Source organism: Ochotona curzoniae, unplaced genomic scaffold, assembly GCF_017591425.1.
Source record: "Ochotona curzoniae isolate NIBS_2020 unplaced genomic scaffold, NIBS_Ocur_1.0 contig_908, whole genome shotgun sequence".
NCBI lineage: Eukaryota > Metazoa > Chordata > Mammalia > Lagomorpha > Ochotonidae > Ochotona > Ochotona curzoniae.
In genome coordinates this window covers 6,133,536-6,139,535 of record NW_024466607.1, presented here as the reverse complement: position 1 = coordinate 6,139,535, position 6,000 = coordinate 6,133,536, and positions in this window count along the sequence as shown.

Sequence of the window (6,000 nt, the reverse complement as noted above, 5' to 3'; positions counted from 1 at the left end):
AAACTGGCACCTATACGGGATGCCAGCATTGCAAGCAGCAGTTTACCCACTCCACTGGAACACTCGCCCCCAAACACAGTTTCTCACCTCCTCCAGGCTTGCCTATATTGCCTCCATCACCTTTGGCCTTGGCTCTCCCATCACTGGGGTTTCCTTTGGGTGTAACCTCCAGGGTAGAGATCAAGTCCCTCTTTGAGTTTTTTTTTTTCCCCCAGATGGTGGGAATGGCTTCAATTTTGAAAGAAGGACTTATTTATTTAGTTGAAAGACAATTAACAGAAAGGGAGAGTTAGAGGGAGAAGAATTTTTTAAAGATTTATTTTTATTATTTTGTTATTGGAAAGGTGGATATACAGAGAGGAGAGACAGAGAGGAAGATCTTCCGTCCGATGATTCACTCCCCAAGTGAGCGCAACGGGCCGATACTATGCCGATCAAAAGCCAGGAGCCTCTTCCGGATCTCCCACGCGGGTGCAGGGTCCCAAAGCTTTGGGCTGTCCTCAACTGCTTTCCCAGGCCACAAGCAGGGAGCTGGAAGGGAAGCGGGGCTGCCGGGATTAGAACCGGCACCCATATGGGATCCCGGGCGTGCAAGGTGAGGACCTTTAACCACTTGCGCCACCGCGCCGGGCCCGAAGAATTTTTTTTTTTCAATTTCATTTTAATGGGAAAATCTTAGTGCCCAGGGCTGCCATTCTCACAAAGTATTACACGTTCAGTAGCTCCCCAAACCAGAAATGTGTCCTGCCACAGTTCTAGGGACCAGGAGTTTGACTTGCAAGAGTCAGCAGAGCCAAGTCCCCGGCACTCTGGGCGGAACCCTTCCCTGTTGGTCTCCTCTGGCTGTGCTGACCGTGCAGGGCTTTCCTTGGCTGTAGACACGTGGCTCCAGGCCTTGCCTCTGCCATCACACAGCCTGTGCGCCTGTGGCCTCTGCCCTTCTGCTATGGACATCCATCACTTTGGGTTACTGCCCTACTCCTGACACCCTTGTCTTAGCCTGAGTTCAATCTGCCAGTCCATCACACTGACACAGTGGGGCTTAGGATTTCAACATATATTTGGAGGGGGGCGTGTTTCAGCCTTATAACCTTTAGTTCTTCACAGCCAACCTCTCCGGGGGATAGCTTTAAAGGTCACAGAATGAATCATAAGGAAGAATTTCAAAATACAGATGAAAGAGAGTTCTGGATAAAAAATGCCAAAATCAGCAGCACAATAAAATCACTAAAAATGAAAGCAGAACAGTTTCAAAATGAAAAGGCAAACCAAATCAAAGACTTGGAATCAGGGGTGAGACTTGTGTAGCAGGGAGCTAAGCCACCCTTAGGATGCCCACATGGCATATTGGGATATGCTGGATAGGAAGTGGAGCAACTGGGACTAGAACCGGAGCCCATATGGGATCCTGGTATATGCAAGGTGAGGACTTTAGCCACTAGGTTACTGTGCCAGGCCCACAAACAATGATTTAAATATTTGATTCTTTGCCACCCAAGTGGGAGATCTAGATTGAGGTTTGAGCTCCTGGCTTCAGCTGGGTGAAGACCAAGGGCATTTACTGAAGTCACTTGGGGAGTGAACCAGTGGATCAAAGATATATCTCTTAAACACACATACGTACACACACACATACACAAATGCACACACATACACTTATATACTGTCTGGGTCTGTCATTCTGCCCTTGAGAAATAAATAATTGGGCCTGGAACGATGGCTCAATGGCTGAATCCTTACCTAGCAAGCACCAGGATTCCATGTAGATGATGGTTCATGTCTTGGCTGCTCCACTTCCCATCCAGTTCCCTGCTTGTGGCCTGGGAAAGCAGTCGAGAAACTGGTCCAAAGCCTTGGGACCCCGCACCTGTGTGGGAGACACAGAAGAGGCTCCTCATTCCTGGCTTCAGACCAGTTCAGCTCTGGCTCCTGGGACCAGCTGTGGAGTAGGCCAGCGGGTAAAGAATGTTTCTGTCTCTCTCTTTCTCTGTAACTCTGCCTTTCAAATAAGGAATAAATAAATCTTAAAAATAAATAAATATATCTTTTTTGATGAAAAGACTAGAAATAAATACTTTCAACAAAAACAAATTCTAAGAAGTCAAGTGGCCATTGTAGCAGAGTGGGCTAAGACAGTTTGGGATGCCCACATCCCATACTTGAGTGTTGGTTTGAGTCCCAGCTTCTCTGGTTCGCATCCAGCTCTCTGCTAGTGGGCCTGGGAGGCAGCAGGGATGGCTCAAGTAACTGAGCCCCTGCCACCCATGTGAGACCTGGGTAGAGTTCCTGGCTCCTGGGTCTTGTGGACATTGGGGAGCAAATCAGCAGATGGAAGATTGATCTCTGTCTGTCACTCTGTCTTTCAAATAAATAATTAAATACAAATGTTTCATTTAAAAAGTTAACTTGTAGAGTATGAAAATAATCCTAAGTACTGATAAGAAAAAAGTACTGATACCCTCGTGGTCAAAAGTCATGGACATGGGCCTGGCACAACAGTCTAGTGGCTAAATCCTTGCCTTGTAAGCACCAGGATCCCATATGGGCACCAGTTCGCATCCCAGCTGTGCCACTTCCCATCCAAGGACGGCCCAAGGCGTTGGGACCCTGCACCTTTGTAAGAGACCCAGAAGATGCGCCTGGCTCCTGGGATGGTATGAGCTCTGCTCTACCTGTAGCAGCCATCCGGGGAAGCCAATAGAAGACCTTCTTTCTCTGTCTCTCCTTCTCTCTACGAATCTGTCTTTCAAACAAAATAAAATAAATCTTTTAAAAAAGACTCATCTCCATATCTAAGCAGTGATATAATCTAAGATAGTGATATAGTGTTTTCTTTTTTCCAATAACCAACAGAAAAAAAGAATGTTTTGGGCTGACCAAAGTGCAGCAGAACCAGCAACATCGCTGTCTTGCTGGAAGCAGAGAAGGCAGGAGGGTTCAGAGAGCGAGTTGGCAGTGCAGCTTTGGGGCCATGAAAACATCTATACCAGTTTGTCCAGTTCTTCCACTTCTGAGGCTCTGTAGCAGCGAAATGATCTGAAGGGTGGAAAAGCTATGAGAAGAGGTAAGGAGAAGGATCAGTTGCTGGTCCAGGAGCACTTTGCACATCTTATCTGCCTAACTCCCTCAATAGCTCTATGGAGCATGTATTCATTGCTCCACCATGAGATTAGGACACAGAGGCTCTGCAAGGTTAGGCCCCTGTCAAGGTCACACAGCTTGTAAATGCTGTGGCTGGGCTGCCATCCAGGTGACCCACTTCTAAAACCACTGAATTCACGGAGAGAGGATCCCAGCCAACCAGACAGGCTGAGACCAGGTGAGGAGTGGATCCTGAAACTTTGTTTAGGAAAAGAAGGGAAGACAACCACTGAAGTCCTCTATAACCAACTACTTCAGATAAGGTATGAACCTGCTGTGGAGGACCCAGCCCGTATCATGCATCAGGCATCGCCTCACTCAACCCATCCAAGTATCTGTGTTTTCCTGTGCACCTGCTGTGCTGTGTAACAGGATACCCCCGAGACTTGGTGCCAGAAACAGCACACATCTGTTATCTCGCATGGTGTAAGAGGGATGAGATCCAGGTGTAGCTGGGGATATAGCTCAAGATCTGTCCTGAAGCAATAGTGAAAATCTCACCAAGGTCAAGGTGCAGTCAGTGGCACCATGGTGCCTGGAAGGCTGAGCTTGCTCAGTCGTGTGGCTGTCAACGGAAGCTGAAACTGCTGATGGAAGATCTCTCTGTCTCTTTGCTTTTTGAATACATATAAACATGTTTTAAATAACTGAAATTAAATAATGGTTATGTAGTTTAAGTGCTTGAAATTCATAACCTTACAAACATAACGGTTGTTCAAAAAGCTCACGGAAAATGTGTATTATGAAAATACTATGCCTGGATTCTCCCCATTTTTTTTTTTTTTTGTGCCATGATAAATATTCTTTAATTTTATTTTCCATGAATTTTTGGAAGTGCCCCTAAGATTCAAATTTCTTATGCTTCTTACAAGATCATTAAAGAGATTGATTTTAAAATATATCAGAGGTGTATGTGTTTGCACATCTCAAAGATGGCTGCCATGATCCCTCCTGTCCCTTACCACCCCACCACCCTGAGGTGCACCCCTTCTTCTTGACTCACGGGCTGACAGTTGCTTCACCTGAGTCTAGCACTTGTGATCCTAAGTGCTTAGGAGAATGAGCCTGCCGGGGCTGGCTTTTGGCCTCCAATTAGGATACCAGGTAAGATTTGTGCATTTCACATCCGACTGCCTTGGTTCCCGATTCCACCTCCGGGCTAACGCAGATGCTGGGAGGCAGTGGTGACAGCTCAGTGGCAGCTCTTCCCATGTGAGAGATGCGGAATGAGTTCTTGGCTCTTGGCTCTGGCCTGATTCAGCCCAGTCTTGACAACTGTGGACATTTGGGAAAGTGGACCAGCAGACACAAGCTCTTTCTTGCTCTGTCTTTATGAATCTCAAAGGAAAAAAAAAAAAAACCTTTTTAAAGATGTAATTTTTTTAATTAAAGGCAGATTTGCAGAGAAAAGGAGAGACAGAAATATCTTCCATGTGCTGACGCACTCCCCAAATGAGCACAACTGCCCAATTTGAAGCCAGGAGCCTTATCCAGGCATCCCAAGGGTCTGGGCCATTCTCTGCTGCTTTCCCAGTCCCTAAGCAGGCAGTTGGATGGGAAGAGGAACAGCTGGGACATGAACCAGCATCCATATGGGGTTCCAGTGTTTGTAGCACATGGCGGATTAGCCAATTGAACTATCATACCAGTCTCTAAAGTTTTTTTTTTTTTTTTTTTTTTTTTAATAATTATCATCCACATTGTTCACTGGGAGTCTGAGCCCTCACATAGCACCCATGTCCTGAGGTCACCAAGCAGAATGGGCCAAGTGATGTGTTGGCTCTGAGCCCCAGCAGAGTGACTGTTGCACAATCATGGACAATTGGAACAGAAGCTGACCACAGACAGCGTGGTTTGGTGACAAGGCTCCAAGTTAAAATAGTATGATGAGTGGTTGCTCGTTTTATTCTGGGCAGTGTATCTCTATAACCTTGTTTGGGCAGATTGGCAAGTTTTAAGGGCTCTGTGACCCTGCTGGCCTTTGCTTAGGGTCAGCTGAAATTTGTAAGGCTTAGTGCAAAATGTCAACACAGGACCCTGTCCAAAACGTAAGGGGAGAAAATTGTCATTAACTTTCTAAATGTAGAACTGTTTGCTTTCTCCCACTGTATTGCTTGTCCTGTCTCGGGGTTTTATATTTGCTATTTAATGTTATGCTTCCTCTGGTGCAGGGCTAGCCTGCATGTGCCCATGGCTCATGGCTCCCCCTCCTGCTAGCTGTCATGTGTAGGAGAAGGAAGTCCCCTCCCCTTCCCACTGTCCTGGTGGATGTGGTCCCAGAGGGACTGCCATGCCTGGGCCAGGGTGGCTTTCCCCAGTCCCACTCAGCCCCTGTCAAGCATGCAGTAGCTGAGGGGAATGAGAGCAGGGAGGCTGGGCCAGGCAGGATGTCGGCTAGAGTAGCAGGAAGCGTTGAAAGTTGCAGAGAAAGTAGCTCAGATCCTGCTAAGAGATGGCCAGGTGGCAAGGGGTGGGCTGTTACAGAGTCTGTCCTGGGGAGTCCCCGGGAGGGTGGCAGTGGATCTGTGAGCAACTGGGGGGATGCGAGCCACTAAGAAGGTGCTGGCAGTCAGGTTGCTTACCCTGCTCTCTGGCTTGGTGACACCATTGGTTCTGAATTTCAGCCTTTTTTTTTTTTTCCCCATGACTGGGTAACACACTCACATGGCTCAAACCTTTAAAAATAGAAAAGCCAGGCAGGAGCCTATTTCCCCTTCTCCTGAGCCCTGTGTGCCATGGCCTGTGGTCACTGGGTGCGCTCAGAATGTCTTCCCAATAAGATTTAAGCCTTTATAAGCCAGTGTTTTTTTAATTCAACAATATTTCTTGGCCATCTTCCCCCAGCCAAGCCCAGGGAGT